General features: G+C 35.5%; 2 long non-coding RNA genes across 7 annotated transcripts in view; one reads left to right on the top strand and one right to left on the bottom strand.

Moving 5' to 3' along the window:
* LOC310895238 overlaps positions 1-19,216 on the bottom strand; it is a 106,091-nt gene that overhangs the window by 45,234 nt on the left and 41,641 nt on the right. Inside the window, exon 2 of one of the 2 annotated variants that reach the window (XR_014580566.1) lies at positions 15,862-15,979. The exons of the other annotated variant lie outside the window; for it this stretch is intronic. This is a non-coding gene — a long non-coding RNA (uncharacterized lncRNA). The remainder of the gene's footprint in view (positions 1-15,861; positions 15,980-19,216) is intronic. 2 annotated transcript variants of the gene reach the window in all.
* On the top strand, positions 5,970-15,979 carry LOC310895237. Of its 5 annotated transcripts, none has more exons than XR_014580561.1 (4): positions 5,970-9,029; positions 9,293-9,357; positions 9,548-9,747; positions 10,964-15,979. It is a non-coding gene; the product is annotated as an uncharacterized lncRNA (long non-coding RNA). The 5 variants fall into 5 exon arrangements; XR_014580562.1 differs by having other exon boundaries at positions 9,548-9,654; XR_014580563.1 differs by having other exon boundaries at positions 9,586-9,654.

Genomic DNA, 19,216 nt, shown 5'->3' on the forward strand with positions numbered 1-19,216 from the left:
TTGACTAAACACATCAGTGTGGGAGTTAAAAACAAAACAAAACAAAAAAACAAACAAACAAAAAAAACACCACAACATTAATATTAGGACTCCTACAGTAACACTGCAGCATGGAGATTTTAGGTCAGCTACATTTTAAAAAGATAAATAATTAATTGAAGTGTCAAATCATTTTGTGGAAACATTGGGTAATGCAAATGCTTCTTAAAGGAAACAAGATAATCATGTTTAGAAATAACATAGGAAATCTGTCTCTGGTAATTCCTCAGGAACTATGTTACAGTTTATAATAGATTCCTTCTTTCGTCTCCTCCTTGAAAACTTGTGCTTTTTCTAAGCTGCAATGCACTTTCCACTAAAGTCTCTGATTTAACTGTGGCAGTGAAGGTACTAATGTCCCTATTGCATGGTGAAGCTTTTTGCCAAATATAGCAGAGCAGATTTTTCCATATTCCAGTCATCCAAATTCACAGTCCAGGATAGGAGTATAAATTGACAATGTTCAGGTATGAACTGAAGTGATGAGGTGTCAATAGATGTCTTACGTGGCTTCATTTCTAACGAAGAACAAGGAAGAGAACTATGGACTTTAAAATCTTAAATTGACAAAACCAGAAATGTCAGTGTCTTACTAACTGAGCTTCAAGTTATTTTTATTCCCAGATCTTAAACTCCTATGCTAGGATTCACTGAGACTACTCTCTAAGGATAAATGAACACAAGAATTTGTTGATTCAGGTCTGACTAATGAATTAAGTTAGAAATTCCTTTTTATATAAGGATTTTAAAATTACATTTAGGGTGTTATGTTGTTGTTGTTTTTAATGTTCTATTTAGCCTTTTATTAATTTCAGTAGTATGAACTTTCACTGTCTACAGCTCACTCTTACACGTATTGTCAGAAGAATAAAAAGAGCTAGAATAATTGATTAGCCTACTATTATCTCTTTTTCACAAATCTTAGGAACGAATAATTTAGGCTTCAAAAACACTAAGCAATTCTTGTCACTTCCCACTTTCCAGAGTGTTAGGCACAGGAAAACATCTATGATAATGGAGGCAAGTTGGGACAAACCATAAAAGACGGTCACTGGCTAATTAGAAAATATAAAATCATACAGAATTAAAAAAAAAAAATACAAAAGGTGTATAAGACACTTTTTGTGTGTGTGTGAGAAACTGAACTTGTAGCTTTTCCACCATTTATTGAAAATAATTTAGCTGAAGACAAGAAAGGATTGAATTTAATATCCCTTGAACTGCTGCATGAGTAATGCTACTGAAATCAATGCATCTCTACTTTCAGATGCTAAGTGAGAATCTAAGCCAACATCTTACACAAAATTCACTAAAAGGTAAAAAATAAAAAAATAAAATCTCTCTATAAAATGTATGACTCTCCATTATATTGTAAAATAAAATTATATTTAGAGTTTTGTAGATTTACTAGTCCATGTGCTATGTCCATACATCTCCATGGATAAAAATTTACATGACTATCACATCCCATGAGACTGGGGAAAATCTTATTGTGGAGTGTGAAGGGGATCCAGATAACAAATCATTAAATGTTTAGAAAGACATGCTCCTCCGTAGGAAGACTGAAGAATTGGATTAGATTAACTGTAAAAGTTGAAAGGAAAAATAATTTTTGATAGCTATTCACTATTTATTAAAAGTGACTAAAGATACAGAAAAGTGTTTGTATAATAATCTTGCCATGTCAGTAAATCCTTTCATCTATAGCAAAATACATTCCTTTACATAATATCAGGCAGAGAAGGAATGACCAACCAATCCAATGTTATGTGTGGTTGAGTATTCCCATCAGAGTGATTATATTATCTAAATTCTTAGTTTGTAAAACATTTGGTAACGCTTGAGCACCTTATAATCACTAATTTTCTCTAATAGTAGAGAAAAATCTTATGTAGCTCAAATTTGCTGACTGCCTGAATAATATGCAGTTTTTTGGTTGTTTGTTTGTTTAAATATTCATGTCCAATTACTATACATCAGTTAATCTCACTGACTCATCCCATTTCAGTGCCTTGCCTTGACCTAATAGGAGTTCAGATACTTTTAATGGAAATTGTAGACCCATTTAACACTACCAGGAAAGACTTTTTCCCATATAATCAAATCAAATTCTTGATTTAATTTACTTGAGATTCTGAGAGACGCAAAGCCACTGAAATTCCACTGACATCAGAAAAATTACATGGATATTAATTGCATTCAGTCATAAGCGCATAAATGCACTGATGTGTTACTTGCACAAGGAGGGTCATGTGTCTTACATGATTCACTAAAAAACAAGTAGTATCAGCTGTTGTCCAGAAGCTGGTTTTTTTTTTTTTTTCACATTTAAATATAATTAAGAGCAATGAGATTAAGAGCAATGAGTGTAATGAATACACAAGTAACTCCTCAGCCTCAGAAAATGCAGAATAAGATCATGAATTTGATTAATAATCTGTGTTAAGTTGTCATTTACTGCATGGTTCCATTTCTTGGTCTCTGAAGACTATTTTATAATTGAGAGAGAGTCATCTGACAGCTGCAATCTGCATCACAATGTTGTTTTCACACATGAGACAACACTGATTACTAGAATACATCCAACACAGTGTTAGAAGAGCATACTCTATACCTCCAGAAATTCAGTCCCTCTACACCACACTCATGCTCTTGCTTTTACCTCATAGTCAGCCGAATGTGCTTTATCCTTGCATATCCTAATAACTTCTTCCAATGTCTTTTGATATTATTTTTATTTGATGTTGCATCTTCAACAATTTATGAACATATTATGTTGATGAATTTGTAGTCAGTGTGTGATACTCAGTGGCATAAAAATTGGCAGCTTTTAAATCAATGATATTCGGTAACTGACATGAGATAGACCTCCAAGCTGATTTCTCACTTCACATGTCTGATTGAGTATATCAAATTGTTCCCACCAAAAGACAGAAAGCTTCTTTCACTGATTTATGAAACCAGTGCAGAACTATAACACATAACTAATTTTGCAAATTGCACTAAGCTACAGTTAGGCAGGCTTAGGGCAACCCAATTAGAAACAGAAGTCTTTCTGAAAAAGCATTAGAATCAGGCTTCAGCTCTATAAGTCAAAGCTGTGGGAAGATGTAATAAGAGCTCCTAATAACGCTTAGCCTTGAAAGGTATTACCAGGGTGGTTAATATATACCAAACAGAGGCAAGAAGCCATGGTCTGGAGCTACAGGAAAAGCTGCAGGTCAACTGTGCTGAAAACTTGCTTGATCAGAACGAAAATAGATGCAGCACTCTTCCTTTTCACTGAAATGGAGATAAAAACGTAAATGAAACTATTGTAGTTTCAAAGAAGCTATATATCACTAATACTGGGAAAAATAATAAACTTACTTCTGCAAGGAAATGAACATAACAGACATTAAGCAAATAAGTGAAGTTAAGTGAGCAAATAGTTTCACTGAGTTTAGTAAGCCTTGTTTATGTAGGTATTCAAAATTAAATTTGGCTAAAAGGTTCTGAGTGATGGAATCTACTTCATCACACTGAAAGCCTAGTCCCCCAAAGTTCCTGACAGCCTGAAGCTAAAGGAAATATTCCAGTTTTCTGAATACTAACCAATAAAGCACCAATTCTCAAAGTTTCTGGTTCAGGAAACTTCTACTACAGAATCAAACAAAACTTTTATTGCCAAAATACAGTAGCTGGTTAATAAATGATAATTCATTATTTTTATAACTGCAAATATTTTGACTAATTCAAAGCCACATATTTCTAACAGGCAAAGCCGCCAATTGCTAACTGTGGAATTAAATCTTTTGTCCTGTGTTGTGCAGAAAGTTTAAAGAAATGAAAGCAACAGTCACTTTCTTCAAAGCTGTAGAGAACTACGAACAGAACTGTTATATTTCTTCTGATCAGCAAATATTAAGAAACATTTCCTTTTGGTCATGCTACCAGGACACCAAAAAAAAACTCCGTGACTTATGGAGAGGCTATAAAATTTTGATCATATTTCCTAATGATTCTTACTTGCTCTTCTTGGAACAGATCCTGAGAATGTTGTGCGAGTTGTCAGATCCTCTTGATCGCATTGAGACATAACTTCCTTTTTAGCTCTTCATATTGCTTATGCACCATGTCATTGGACATTAAGTGATATAGGAACATGACTCACAAAAATGTATTACTCAACTGCTATACTCTCTATCATACCTCCCTGTCATCAAAGGCAACCACGTCAGACAGCCTTTTAAAGTAAATTTATAAAGTTCCATTTTAAAATACATTTGTTTCTAGCCTCCTCTACTCTTATAGAAAAGTTCTAAAACCTATCACCTGCACTGATACTTGAAGTCAAGTACAAGTCTCTGAGATCACCTCTGATGCTGGGACAAATCATAGTATGGAATTTTCTTCAGCAGAAGACTGACACAATAAGCCAAAATACCACAGATATTAAATGAGATAACAAGATTTAGAAGTCTATTTTGGAAATGTCAAAACAGAAAAAAGGGTTGTTGTTGTTATCAAAATGGTACACGGCAAAGTTCTGTAAAACAAGACTGGAACAATCACCTATAAAAGGGTTATTTCAAGCTGAAATGCGGCAAGAGAACAGGAAAATAGAATTAAAGTCAATATTCCCATGTTGTAAATATCAGCATAAACAAAAATCTAATTAGGATTTTATTTGATGAATAAAATACATCAATAGAGATTGCTAAACATTCTTATGAAGGGGGTGATATGTATAAGAACATCTAGTCAATAAGGGCAGGACTCATTTAGCAAGATGTGGATAACAATATTGGCAATGCCTAGGAAGACCTCAAATACCTACTTTATCATGACTTAGTGTATTCAGTAAGGGAATTCCAAACAACACAGAAGAACTGTGCCCTTCCAAGAGCTATTTCTCTCCAGTAACCCTAAAGCAAGCTGAGTGACTAGGTGAGCTGTAGACTATTTATTTATCTGTGGTTAAATAAAAGGAACCCCATTCTGACATCTCAACGGCACAATTATAAAATGTTGTGTGTGCATGTGCAATATTTCATATTGTTGCACTATTTAAATGGACTAGCAATGTCATTATATTCATAGTAAGATGTTTTGGCTTTGACTTCTATTGTAGTTTGGTTGTTTCATATGATGTTAATGGTTCCTTACAGTGAAGCTGATTGCTGGAATTTAACCCCCCAAATGGCAAGATCTTCCGGCATTATAGTACATGCTTTCATTGTATCATGCTGCCAACATTATTAGGTCATGCATGTGGAAACACACACACATGCTTATATGTATACATTTGAATAATCCCATTTAATGGCTCACTTGTAGAGAAGTTAGAATGTATGCCAGGATTTGTTTGATCAGAGACTGTCTTTTGACATCTGAGCACTGAAATATCTCACATTGTAGGTTTATTGCTCCTGGCCCCAGCTGCATTCACTGTCTTTTTGTTGGCTAAGCATTCCTGCTGAAGACTCAAGAAAACACATGCCCATATCTCAGCTATTTTGGGGAAAAGCATGGTTATCTAGTTAACGGTTACCCAGAAACTGAGCTGAAATGCTGGACTTTCCTGTGAAGTGGTTGAGACTGAGGACTTCAGTCATATACTGAGGTCAGGCAGAAATGCAGAATAAAATGCCACTGTTAAATAGCATATTAAAGTTCTGCAGTTTAATAAAATAAAATAAAATAAAATAAAATAAAATAAAATAAAATAAAATAAAATAAAATAAATTATTTTAGCCATTAAAGAATTCTTATTTGGTAACATGAATTTGATGTTTTTCACCTTTAAAGTGACTGGGTACATTATTTTAAAATTATGCAATTTTTATAATAAATAATAAATAATATAATAAATAAATAAATAAATAATATAATAATTTATAATAAATAATTTTATAATAAATAATATAATAAAATAGCAAAGATCACAGCAAAATTTAAATATTTTGTGCAGAAATGGTTAAAGATATGTTGAAAAGTACTTAAGAAACTGTTCTGTGCCCTGATGGTTCTGAAAAGGTAAACAAGACATGAAAAATGTAAATAAAGAAACAAGATGTTATTTATCCAGGTAGAACTTGTCTTGGAGGAGAAAAAGACAGAGTGGAGGGAGCAAGTTATAATTATACCTTTCTAGCATCTGATCTTTTTATATGGATATGCCATTTCACTGTTTCATGGGAAAATGCACTGAGGCCGTCTGTGTATTCAGATGAAAGAAGATGTGATTGAAAAAGGCTAAGGAATTCCCTTTCTGGTGAGCTTCCCTCCTGAACCCAGCCACTGCTTTAGAGATCTGTGCCTCCAAGCCCTTGGTTACTTATAAAACTTGTAAACTGAGAGGAAAAAGACACTCACACACACCCCACCCAAAGCAAACAAATAAAAAAAACTTGTTGAAGATCCCGTGCTTGACTGAAACCAGGGGAGTTATTTAATGCTGTACTACCACAATGATTAATTTTAATTTCAGACTTATAAAAGAACTGACTGCTCTAATAAAAATTAAAAGGCCCTTGCCTACTGAAAAGATAATCTCACAAGCTGATATTTAGTGATTCCAAGTGACTAATTTAATGGCAATAACCTTAAAAGGGCCTGAATTGTCAGGCTCTCTCCTCTCTGCTGCAGCTTGAGCTAGAGCTGCTCCAATGGGAATTGCTTCTTCCTGTGAAACCAAAAGATCGCCTCTGCCAAATTCAAGAGGGACAGCTCATTTGAAAACTATGTCTAGCAGTTACAGTATCAGTTTGAATGAACAGATCCTCTTTCCTTCAGCTGTTTTACTGCTGTGCTTCCAATGTTTGTTTTGCATTGCCATTTGCGCTGCTGTGTAATTACTTAAAGTATAGGTGACCTCAATTAATGTTGATTTGTTATTTATACTCTCGCTTGTCGTCTGACCCAGCACCCAGTGAAGTCAGAACCCCATTGTGTTGAAGCTGCAGGAGCTGGATGTCAGTCCACACACTGAAATACAAACAGTGACTAAGCCCAAGTGCACACAAACAGCTGCACACTAATTCTTTCCAGTCTTCTCGTCCTCTGAAGACAAGGGGTTTTCTCATGCGAAAGAGCAGCCCAAAATGAAGAATGAGTTCCCACCCTGGAACTCTTCACGACAAAAGTTTCCCCGCATTTATGTACATATATATAAAACCTGGACGCTTCTACTTAAACTTTTCCCGGTCACTTTTCCTCTGGAAAGGGGCAGTTTCTCTCTTTCAAAAGGTGTTTAGCTTCAGCCACAGAAGTGTATGAGTCATTCAAGAAACATCCGTGATCCTTGAGCAGAGGAACCTTGATCTCCCTATGCAGATCAGTACAACCAGATCCTGACTGAGGCAATTCACATGTTCTCAGCAGCAGAGGAAAACAAGCACACTCAGTCAGATGACAGGATTGCATCAGATTTCATCTGCTGTGCAAAGGTGTTTCATCCAAATAAGTAGAAGATCCTCAGATACAGAATACAGCAAAGCCTGACATCCCAGCATTGTACTCTTATCTCTTTAAAATGCCTTATGGCTAATATCTTTTATTCAGCACCTCTTCAAATTTTCATTTCAGTCTCAAAGTGGATGTCTTGACTGAGGTTCTTCTTATGGGCTAATGCATAACAGTAAAATAAATTCTGCAGGCAACTGACACTACTTTAAGGACTGCACATGACAGTAGAATCATGTCAGAGCCTGTCCTAGAGAGCTAGTAGTCTGAATCTATGACTTCAGCCCCTCTTTGTTCCAGCTGACAAACTTGTTAATCGAGCTGTGGCTGAGCTCACAGTGCTCCTAAAGGCAGACCTCGTGTGGTCCTGTGCAATGTGGTGGGAGAGGGCTTGTCATGCTAGTCTGCAGCTTGGCAATGTGCAGTTAATCTCACTGTGATCTCGGGACTCAAGTGCCTGGAAGTGTACAGGAAAAGTCTCCCTTGAAATCCCCTTTTTATGTGTCAGGTGCAGGCCAGGAGGCAAAAAGGCACAGTTCAGCACTTCACTGCAGTTTTGCAAGGTGCAGGCTCAGCTGTGGGGGAGAAGAGAAGGGACGAGGTGAGGACGTACCTAACTGTGAGCCTCTGTGTAACGTTTTATGAGTGAGCTTTGACAGGGATGGCAAAGAGTAACTACACGTTGTCTTCCAGCTTCTTCTGCAGCTGTCAGTGAAGAGGTCTGAATACTGACTCTCTTTTCAGCCATCTGTTGCTGTGGCTCTTGGGGCTGATCTTACGGAGAGCTGCTCTTCATGGGATTTTGGCACAAAGCATAGCATGGAGATAGCAAGCCCTGATGGGAGTTACAGATCTAGCAGTACATTTTCAGAGCTTTTAAAGAAATATAATCTTTTGCTTTCTTTGTAGTTTCTTCTGCTGGGTTTTAAATACACACGCACAGACACAGACACACACACATGCATATTGCTTTCTTTTCATCTGACTGCTTAGCAAAGTCAATTTTCAGCATTTCTTTTGTTTACCAGGCTATCTTATGAAATGCAATAAAGAAAAGAGGCCTGGATGTTGCTTTACCAGCCAGCAATGCATTGCCAGTTCTGACCATTCAGTAATTAAGGTCAGAAAAGTATCCCCATACTGACTCATGAGATTTAAAGTATAGTTTGAGGTTTTGGGGCATTTTTTGCTGTTTTCTCAGCACTCAAGATTCAGAGCACTTGCTTGAAATTTCCAAAAGCTAGATAAATTTTACTATTTATTATCTACCAAAGCTCAGGGAGTTGGAATCCACCGCATACAGGTGTTTTTAAGTCAGCCAGCAGCTATAGTAATACAGTGGCTTTGTGAAAGATAGTTCAGCTGTGTATTTCTACATGTCATAGCACTTCAAGAAGTGAAAGTGGAATGTGGTTTAAAGCCAGCTACAGCCCTAATCCTTTCCTCTTCTTTTTCACAGTGCATAAAAAAAACGGGGGAGCAAAGCAAGCAATCAGCAACCTCAGATATTAAAACTACTTGAATACTTGCATGGACCTACCAACGTAAGTTATATTCACTTCAGACTTGCTGTAATTGCCAAGTGGGCTGTAGTAGCTAACCAGATACCTTTCCCTGGGCAAGAATGTGCCCTGTGCAAGTCTACTTCAATGCTTTGAGTCACTTCATCACTACAGCCACTGCATCAGTGCAGAAAAAAACTCAAGAAGTTACTCACTTGTGACAACTAAATAAAGGAGTGACCTAAAAGACTCTGCACTTGAATGTGTGTGTCTGATTTTTTTTGTTTGTTTGTTTGTTTTTCAAGCAATGTCTCCAAGTTACTTGGGTCCATGCTTCTTCTGGGTAGGATCACTTGTCAGTGTACCACAGGTAAGAACACAGCCTCTGACTTGAAAATGCAGGGTTGAAAATGTGGGGTGAAAATTCAGAGACCTCAAATGAACTATAGTCATATATTTCTATAGCATGGCTCTTGTCTTAGAGAAAGGGAAGATAAAACATGAGTGAAGATTTCTCTTCCTAGAACCACAAAATTCTCAAGCCTTTTCTTTCACTTTAGCAGTTTAACCGTGGCAAACAGTAATTGCTGTATCTCAGCAGAGTGAATTCAAGAGGAGGAGCATCCCTGTTCCGTTAGAAAGAGACACCACACTTTGGAGAAGTGAAGTAGGTGTCTTGGCCACTGCTCACTAGGAGAGGAATCTCCATGCAATTGCTTGGGAGACAGCTTATGGCTAATGTCTTCTCCCAGCAATAAAGGTAGGCTGCACATTTCTATCACGTTTTGGGAAAAGCGGAGGAATAAAGTTTGGGAGCCTTACTTTCCTCATCTCTCAAGCAGAGATAATAACAAGCCTTCAGCCCATGGCCACAGAGGGAATCGTCTGATACTGTTTTATAAAAATAATCATAGCAGAATATTTGTATGAATGAAGAAACTTCATTATCTCAACAGACAAGGCTGGCTAACATATGTAAATTTTATATATACCCTGGTAGGCCACAACATCCTTTCTTAGCAGTCCTTGCCTGATTGGTACCAAGAGCAGCTGCAAAGAAAGAGTGTGGTTTTTCCTCTGGCTGCTAAGGGACTATAAATATTTCCAGCATTGAAGTTCCAACCTAGCATAAAGTTCCCCATATAGCAAAAGGTCTGATGATGGCTTCGTGGACTTTTAGGAAAGCCATATTCTAAAATCACTTGCATTTTCTTTTTTATTTTCTTTCTTATTTACCCAGGTGGGTTTTAATCTACATGCTTTTAGTAATGCTGCAAGACTCAATACTCCTGTGATTCTACTTATCTTTCCAATCTATCGCACTATCTAAATGTAACTTTCCTCATATTACCTGGGTGTGTAACATTTATGCAACTTCAATGAACAGTATAGGCAAACAGCATAGTCTTCACAAGGCTTTGTCAAACAAAAAGAAAATAAAGATCTTTTTCTTTCTAAGCCCATGAATACATGAAAAACACAACAGTGATACTTGGATCACCTTAAACATAGTTTTTTCTAATTTGGGTTACAAAGATACATTAAGTTTATACACTATTAGCCAGACTGTGGTAGGAATCAGGTACCTTTGTGGCTATTGTAGCTGACAGCAAAAAGAAAAGGAAAACTATAATTGCAATATTTTTAAGCATTTAAAATTATGTCTTTTAAACAATTTAAAATGTTAATATCACATATATTTTGGCTCTCCAAAGTTTGGGGCCATATGAAAGTTACACATTTGAGCCAGGTACAATTTCAGGTGAGACTATTGTTATTTCAGTGAACAAATGTGGTGTACTGAGGAATATGTTCTGAATATATATATATATTTTTTTTCATTAAAAAAAGTATTTTGAATAATAATAATAATTTGGACAGTAATAACAGCAATTACTTTAAATAATTCCATGAACCATATTTATTTCATCTGACTTCTAAAAGCAAGTAAATATTTTGATCATTTTTTCATACAGGTGAAATCTGAGGCCCAGAAGTGAAGTTACGTGGTCAAAGAGGAGCCAGAAGTGGGATTTTAAGCTTCTTGCAATGTTGCTTCATACTTTTGTAAAGACGTGATGATTTTGCCTTGCTGCATTTTCAGTAAATTTGCAGTTAAATAACAACTAGATGATACCATTAAAAATATTAAATGTTGTGTACATTCTCTTCCAATTAATATTTACACTTTGCTTGCAGTAGCATGGAATAATGTCATTCAAATTAAGTTATCACTGTGTTGCTTGTTTATGGCACACCACCTGTTACCATGGTGACAACCATACTCTTTTTCTATGGTAACACTCACTGTGGTGTAAACTATGGTACCAAAAAGCGGAAGTTAGTAGAAGTTACTAATTCTAAGAAAAACTTGTTTTAATTAAATATTTCCTGTAACGAAAATCTCTTTTATGTCACTGGGCAATTTTCATAAATCCTAGTTTCAATCTCAAATCTGCTGGAGGTTCCGAATCACACAGGGAGCTCTGCTGATGTCAGTGATGTGGTCTATGTGGGGGGAGCATTGCCTCTTACCGCAGGACTGTGCTTGATTCACAAGTCACTAAGCACAGTTTGCACACATCAGCCCACAAAAAAAAAGTACTGCTAAGGCAAAGAGTTTTATTTTCCTGTTTTTTGCATCAGAACTAAATGAAATTACTGTGTTTTTTTTTTCCCCCCATATTTTACTCACTCACCAGAAGTCTCAATGTCATTAAAAATAAATAAATAAATAAATAAAAGTGAAAATTTCCACAGTAGAAGATATTCACCTCCTCTAAAAATGTTCAGATTCAGAGTCTGGAGCTACTGATCTCTGTCTATTAACAATGGGGATGACAAGTTTACAGGCTTTGATAAACTGAATCTCACAATAGTTAAATGCTTAAAATAGCTTTTATAAATACCATCCTTCAGCCATGCAAAACAAGTACTACTTCTGAACACAAATGATGCGTGCATTTCATTTTAAATTAAAAAAAATAAAAATAAAAATAAATAAAATGAAAAACTACTTCAGCCATTGTTGGAGTACAACAGTTCAAGGTCTTTCTTCTCTGTGAAATTTTCCACAGATGCATCCTGATTACAGGAAAACAGTAAAACTGATCACAGAAGGAAGTTATAAAGGTCAAAATTTTGTGTTTGTGTGCAAACAAATATGCATATAGACTTTATAAATGTTGGAAATATTTTTGTCAGCCACAATTGATAAAAATAAATGTGTTAAAAGAAATAATGCATTTTGTGTTCAGCCACTCTGTCAGAGATCAGTATGAGTTCTAGGGCCAAATTACTAAAAATTTGTATCATTTCCTGTAGCATTGGCTCTTCTCCAAAGGAGGATAATGGCCTACATGAACTTTGATCCATCAAGGATATGATCTTGTGTTTTCAGATTTCCTGCCTAAGTCTTTTTTTTTTTTTTTTTTTTTAATGAGCTTTCAGTTTCATAGCCTTAATCCTAGCAATCATGAATCAGGAGGCAACAGAGAGGATAAAAGATGGTAGGTGTAAAAGCCCTAGCTCCAAATTTACCTCTGCAAAATGCAGAATCCATCCAAGGAAGCAGAGTTGTAGTTGTTTTTTAACAGGAAAACTTCAAGGAGGTACTTGTATAATATATTTATGTAACCCCATAAATTTTATGGACTCTTGCCCATTCATACTGAACTAGATTGCCTCTCTGTGCACATTCTACCTATTTGCACCTGGTGTGGAGAACAAATCCAGATTTTAATTGGGTGGGGCACGTGGCCTTCAATGAGCTGTGACCATAAAGCAATTACTTGGAAGTCTTAAAGAGCAGTTGCAAAAGTCCTTTTCTATGTCACAGACTGGGTGACCTGCAAAAGAATGCATGTTTTTGCTTAACTTCACCACTGTGGGCAAAAGGAAGTCAATTGTAACACAATTTTCTGTTCCACTGTGCTATTATACCAGTGTAAATGTATTATATTCAGAATCACCATGCTGGCAAAAAAACAGGGAAACAAAGTAAACAGTCACGTACAGATGTTGATATTTTTGTTAATTATTTTAAAAAATATGTTGCAAAATCTGACGTCCCAATAAAGAACATATATATATGTATATATATATATATATTTTTTTTTCCATCAAAGCTAGGATTCCCAGAAAACATATTTGCAAAATTTTGGAATCATCAGTTTAGTTTCCTGTCAAAAATATATTCTTTCAAATTTTCATTGCAAATTTGAGGTTTCCAATGAAATACAGAAATTGTCATTTTCTTATTTTTATTGAAAATATGATACGAGTACTATGCTCTGAACAAATCAGATTAGCTCTTAAATTAGCATTTAAAGTATTTTTACAGCATTGAAGCACTGCTGTCAGGAAAGCAATGTAAACTACTGCAACCTATGGGAAGCTTTCTAGTAAGAGACTGGAGCTGTGTATTAGATTTCATTTTTCACAGTACCTTCATTAATGATCTGAAAGTATATAACAGTTAAAGTTGAAGGTGACATTATATTATGACATGTTACCAAAATTCCAAAAGGAAGGTAGAAAGAAAAAGTATTCAAATACATTTTTTGAATGAAGACGCACATATCCAGAGGATACCAAGGCCGGAATAAGTTTGGGATTGACAATGGAAAAATAAATCATAAATGATTTTGCAGTTTAAGGTGCCAGCTGTAAAATTTCACTTTTTAATTTAATTTAATTTAATTATTTATTTTTATTTTTTTAACAACCTTCTGAGATGTTTTCCTCTTCTACATAAATTCTGTGCAAATCCTATGCACATTTGATTTGATTGCTACATCAGTGGTTGAAAAAACCCAGAGAAAGCACGTCTTGTTTTCATTTCTGGACATCACAGTAAATCTGGCTCACCATCTATATCAGAGTTCCTTGACTCATAGTGAATGTCATACCTAATAAAATTGTTCATGAAGCAATGCTACTTTCTTACTCTATAAATATTTGGTGAATAGTTTAGACAAGTGATACTCAGCTGATGATGTGTTTGCAAACTAATCATTCCAGCTATTCATCACTTGGTCTTTGTTATTCACAGTTGGTCACCCAGGTCACAGCATGTTAAAGACATCTGAAAAATTGTGATAATTGTTTTTGGAGCAAGTGGACAGTTTTGATATTTTTTATTACCTGCTTTCAAGAGATGATCAGAATAACAAGTGTTTTCTGGAGGGAAAAAAAAAAAAAAAAAAAAAAAAGTATTTCCATCTCTATATACTTATGGTCCCTGACTAGATAAACAAAAAAAAAATTGAGAACAAAAAGATGAATAGAATACGATAGGCATTCTATTCATTCAGCTGTCATTGGAGTAAAATCTATGAATAAATCTTGAGCAAGAAGACTTTTATCACTGTAGAAATCAGATGGATCATGCTTTTGATTACATAGTACAGGAAAATCATAATTGGAATGTTTTAAGTCTAATAAAAATAGAAATAAATAAGCAGGCAATGCATCCAAGGCATTTCAGTGTGCTGTCACTTGTTTGTATGGGTAATATGACCATAAGGCAGGCTATTCACTCCTCTCAGCTATTCACTCCTTTGTCCAGATGAATTTGCACTTCTCAAAATCACAGAATCACAGAATCATCTAGGTTGGAAGAGACCTCCAAGATCACCTAGTCCAACCTCAAATAAATAAATAAATAAATAAATGGATATAAATACGTAGATATAAAACATAGATATAATAGATATAAATAATTAGATAGATAGATAGATAGATAGATAGATAGATAGATAGATAGATAGGAATCATAAAATCATAGAATAATCAAGGTTGGAAAAGACCTCCAAGAATGTTCAGCTTTCTCACCCCAAGTGTGTTGTTTTCTTTTTTTTCTTTTCTTTCTTACAAAAAAAAAAAAAAAAGAGAATCTTATGTCTTCAGAGGATTGGGGCTCAAAGGAAATACTTAATGTTGCAAGATTTGTGACAAAATCACTAAAATTGCTGACCGTGAGATTTACTTCTGCTTATGATCTGGCCTTTTTTTTTTTTTTTCCTTGAAAGGTAATGCAATTTCAAAATACAAGCCCAATATCTACAGTCTCTTATGTTTATTTACTTATTTTTTTGGTTTGCTTTCTGAATCCCTTCCAGTCGTTTGCTAATTAGTTCACCTTTTATGAAAAATCTTTTGCAAGATTTTAGGAACAATCATAGGAAACAAGCAATCACATGGTTAGCTTTGAAAAACAGATGCCACATGTGGAGACAAGCCTTTGTAGGCCACATACAGGAAACAAGACGCTATTGTCTTTGATGTAAATTTTCTACAATAGAGATCAATTATGCAGAAAATACCATCAATATTTGTGAACTGTTGCTATATTCATAAAGATAGAACTAAAGTGTATATCCATTGTGTAGAATTAACTGTTTTATGGGACAGTGTTTTCTACATATCAATGACAGCTCAGTATTATCTGTAATTCATTTTCCCATCTAGCTGATGAGAATTTTAGCTCTTATTTCCTCAGTAGAAAACAAAAATCCCCAAATTAGAAACTATGATACTGACCCTAGTTTAGAAATTTTAAAAGCTTTAAACAAAATCCCCTGAGGTGTGGGCTCTCCACACTGGAGGCTTTTTAAAAACAGATTAGAATAACATCTGTGAGGAAGAACTTCTTATAGCTTATCCCATCCACGGGGAGAACACTAAACTTGACAATTTCCTGAGGTCTTTTCTACTCCTGAAACATGAGTCCATTGGCAGCTGGCTAGAGCACTTATTCAGGCTACAGCCTAGCCTCTAATCACCATTCCAATGGCTGGATAGGAATTTTAGGAAGAAAGTGAGAGACCCCACCACCACTCTTTCACCAGTGCCTGGTGATCAGGATACTCACACAAGACATGACTCAGATTCCCACTGAGGACAAGATGGGACTTTAATTCATGCTTCAGTATTAGCAGATAACATAATGTTGCTCACCATTCCATTCTTAACTGAATCAAAATTTTTACCTAGGGTACAAGGGAGGAAAAAAAAAATCTCAAAAAGAAAAAAAAATAAGAATCTATAAAAAATAACACATTCTCACAAGTTTCATTTGTTCTAAGTAAATATTTCACAACCAAAGAAAAAAAAAACCCTTAACCAAATAATGTCAACCAACTGAAGAGACCATGGAAATATTAGTCTAGTAATACTGCTATTTGTGATAGTCTGGATACATACTTATTTATTCTGATATCTTGTAGTGAAAGGAAAAGAAAGATGTGCTCATTTCTTTTTACAGAAAATATGATTTTTACTGTTGCTGTTTTGGGAATAAAAAAATAAAGTGAGAGTGCTATACATGGCATGATTTGGGGTATACCATCTACTTTTTCTGTATATTTGACCATTGTTGTATATACTAGGTAACAGGAAAAAAAAATGAAAAAAAAAAAAAGGTAAGAAAAGAATTAAAAAAAAAAAAAGCCTGGAAATTACTCTGTCTCCCTTAGAGCCCAGGACAAGTAATAACTATGGCAGCCTTGACATTTTAGAAAAAGTTTCCAGTGTGGTTTTACACTAGAAGATCTAATTAGTTTCTGATGATCTTGTTCTCATTTTTGAAGGAAAGAAATCTGATGTCAGTTTTAAAGAGCGTTTAAAATACCTAGAAAATAAGAAGAGAAAATTGTGGATTTTACTTAATGTGGTAAGAATTATAACAACATGTGAAACCCAGGCACCTCAAGAACCTGGTACTGGCAACCTGAAGTTTCCTTTCTACTTTTTGTTCGGTAGGATGAATCTCAGCTGGGAGATTCAGACAGGTTCATACAAATGAGGCTTGCATCCCAATAGCTGTGGTCTGTTGCATTTCAATATATGAGTTTTTATGAAAGAATGTGGTAACACAGATAGATTTTCCTTATTTACTCCAGGATTTCCCACTATTTCTTGAACCATAGTTACAAAGATGAAAGGGCCATCTTCTCTCTCTTCTCAACAGAAACAGACAATATAGCAGGGGTAAACAGCCACAAACAGCAGTTTGGAAGGTTTAGGCTGGCCAGAAAGATTTTCTGCAACTTTTACGAGTTTCTTCTTTGGAAGGATAGAAAAAAGGTGGACCTGAGAGACTGTGGAATCTCTACCCTGGAAGGTTTTAAAAATTTGAGGTAGACAAAGCCATGGCTGACTCGATCTAGTGTTGGTGGCAGGCCTGCCTCAAGCAGGAGATTAGAGTTAAATGTCCTTCAGAGGTACTCCTGCCCATGTTTCTAGTCTGTGATTTATATGGTTCTATGGATGTTTCTTCCTCCAGTATCACAGTAGATGTTACACAAATCAACAGGTAAATTGGATCATCACATCAGAAAAGGGCAATAAATATTCCAACTCTTAGAGAAATGCTTCAACGATGTGTGGTTCTGCATTGTAGTATAAATGTATAAATAGATCTCCAACAAGTACAAATTTTGTTAGTGTAAGAGTATAGCTCTTTGCTCCTTTGACCCATCAATTCAGAGTGATGCTACAGCACTACGTCTGTGCCCTTATGCCTTATGGCACAAATGCAATTTACAGCCAAGAGGGCAAGGTAATATATCAGCCAGCACTTTATAATCTGCATTCAACACTTAAACTTCAATCTGAAGAGAAGATCTAATATGTACTCCTGCAACTAGTTATGTGCAAATGGTCCCTGTGTAGCATCTAAATCAACATTACACTGTTTTGACCTTTTGCTCAAGTGTTTTACATTGGAAAAACAGACTTTGAATCATAAGAAAGTTGGTTCATGTGTTCAATAGGATGTCAGTTAAATGAAATAAATGAGAAAATCTTGCCTTGTAAAAGTTTCACTTTTCATATGCCGAGTCACAAAATATGGATCATATATGTTATTTGAGCAAAGCATAGAAAAAAAAAAGGTTCTTTTGTAGCAGGGATTAAAAACAGAAATAAAAGAGGAGGAAGTGATACTTTTTTTCCTGTGATGCATCTTCAGTTCTACTTTAAAGGGAATATATCAGTTCCAGGTATCCAGAAGAAAAAAAAAAAACAGACTGAATTAAGCTTGTTTCAGTAAATTAAAAATCCTTTACAAATCAGTGGTTTGGAGAGCTTTTAGGATTCACTACTTGACTTCCAAAGAAAGAAAGAACAGCATCTGTAAGGGTGAAAAGTCATTCCCTCTGGGATCTGATTTATTAAGAGAAAGGTTATTCCAAAACAGCCTGTTATTCCTCCAGCCAAAACCACCACTGGCACTTTTGCCTCCTGGCCTTCTTTGGGAAATCCCTTCTTCTTAGACTTGGAGAGGACTTCTAAGACTTGACCCCGGGCATGAACAGCCCACACCCCAGTAGCTCTCCACTAGTGAGCAGCTCTCACATCTCACAGCTCAGATGTAGGCAAACAAGGTAAGGATTTAATGAATTTTGACTTAAAATTCCCAGCAGAGTTCCAGACCCCGTTTCTGTAACCTGCACAAGAGGTCTTCCTAGGGTTTATCCTTGTCGAAAACAGAGGTGCCAAAAAGATGTCTCTGAAGTGCACCCGTATGGTCATTCTTCTCTCATCATTTCATATGAGGTTTTGTTGTAGCATTTGAATGGATGCATAAATGAATCACTCTTCCGAAGAAAACTAAAAGATTTTCTAGGGAATGTAATTTTATTTATTTATTTATTTATTTATTGCAAGCCAAGACAACTATATTTATTAACAGTCAGATTTTATTCCCCCTGAAAACAATCTCAGTGGTTGTTTTCTTTTGTTTTTTTTTTTGTTTGTTTGTTTGTTTGTTTGTTTTTTTCCATCAGGCTTAATTTTTGGAACTCAGTGTCTAAATATCCCCCGAAGCTTTTATCATGCATGGCTGTGATGCATAGTTGAAAGACTGCAATCCTCCTTTTTAATATGAGTAACGGATTCACAATCTATTTGTTTGGGCTGAGGTGTTTAATTTTAGGTAGCCAAACTTGTTGTCTCAATCTCTTTCTGCCTCAGATTACCTACCTTGAAAATGGATATAATGTCCTTTTTTTATCTCCAAGGGCTGACACAAGGCTTACTTAATTTACATCAGCAAAGTACTTTACAATGCACGTAAAACAGCCCCATTAAAATGCAATGTTTTATTACAAACACGGGAGTAAATGTTACTGTCATTTATGCTGGTGTCAAATGGGACTAATCCCATTACAAATGAAGGAATTGCACATGGGAAAAGGCATTGCAGGAATCAGAAAAATGCCAAC

This window comes from Anser anser (assembly GCF_964211835.1).
Source record: "Anser anser genome assembly, chromosome: 2".
Lineage (NCBI taxonomy): Eukaryota > Metazoa > Chordata > Aves > Anseriformes > Anatidae > Anser > Anser anser.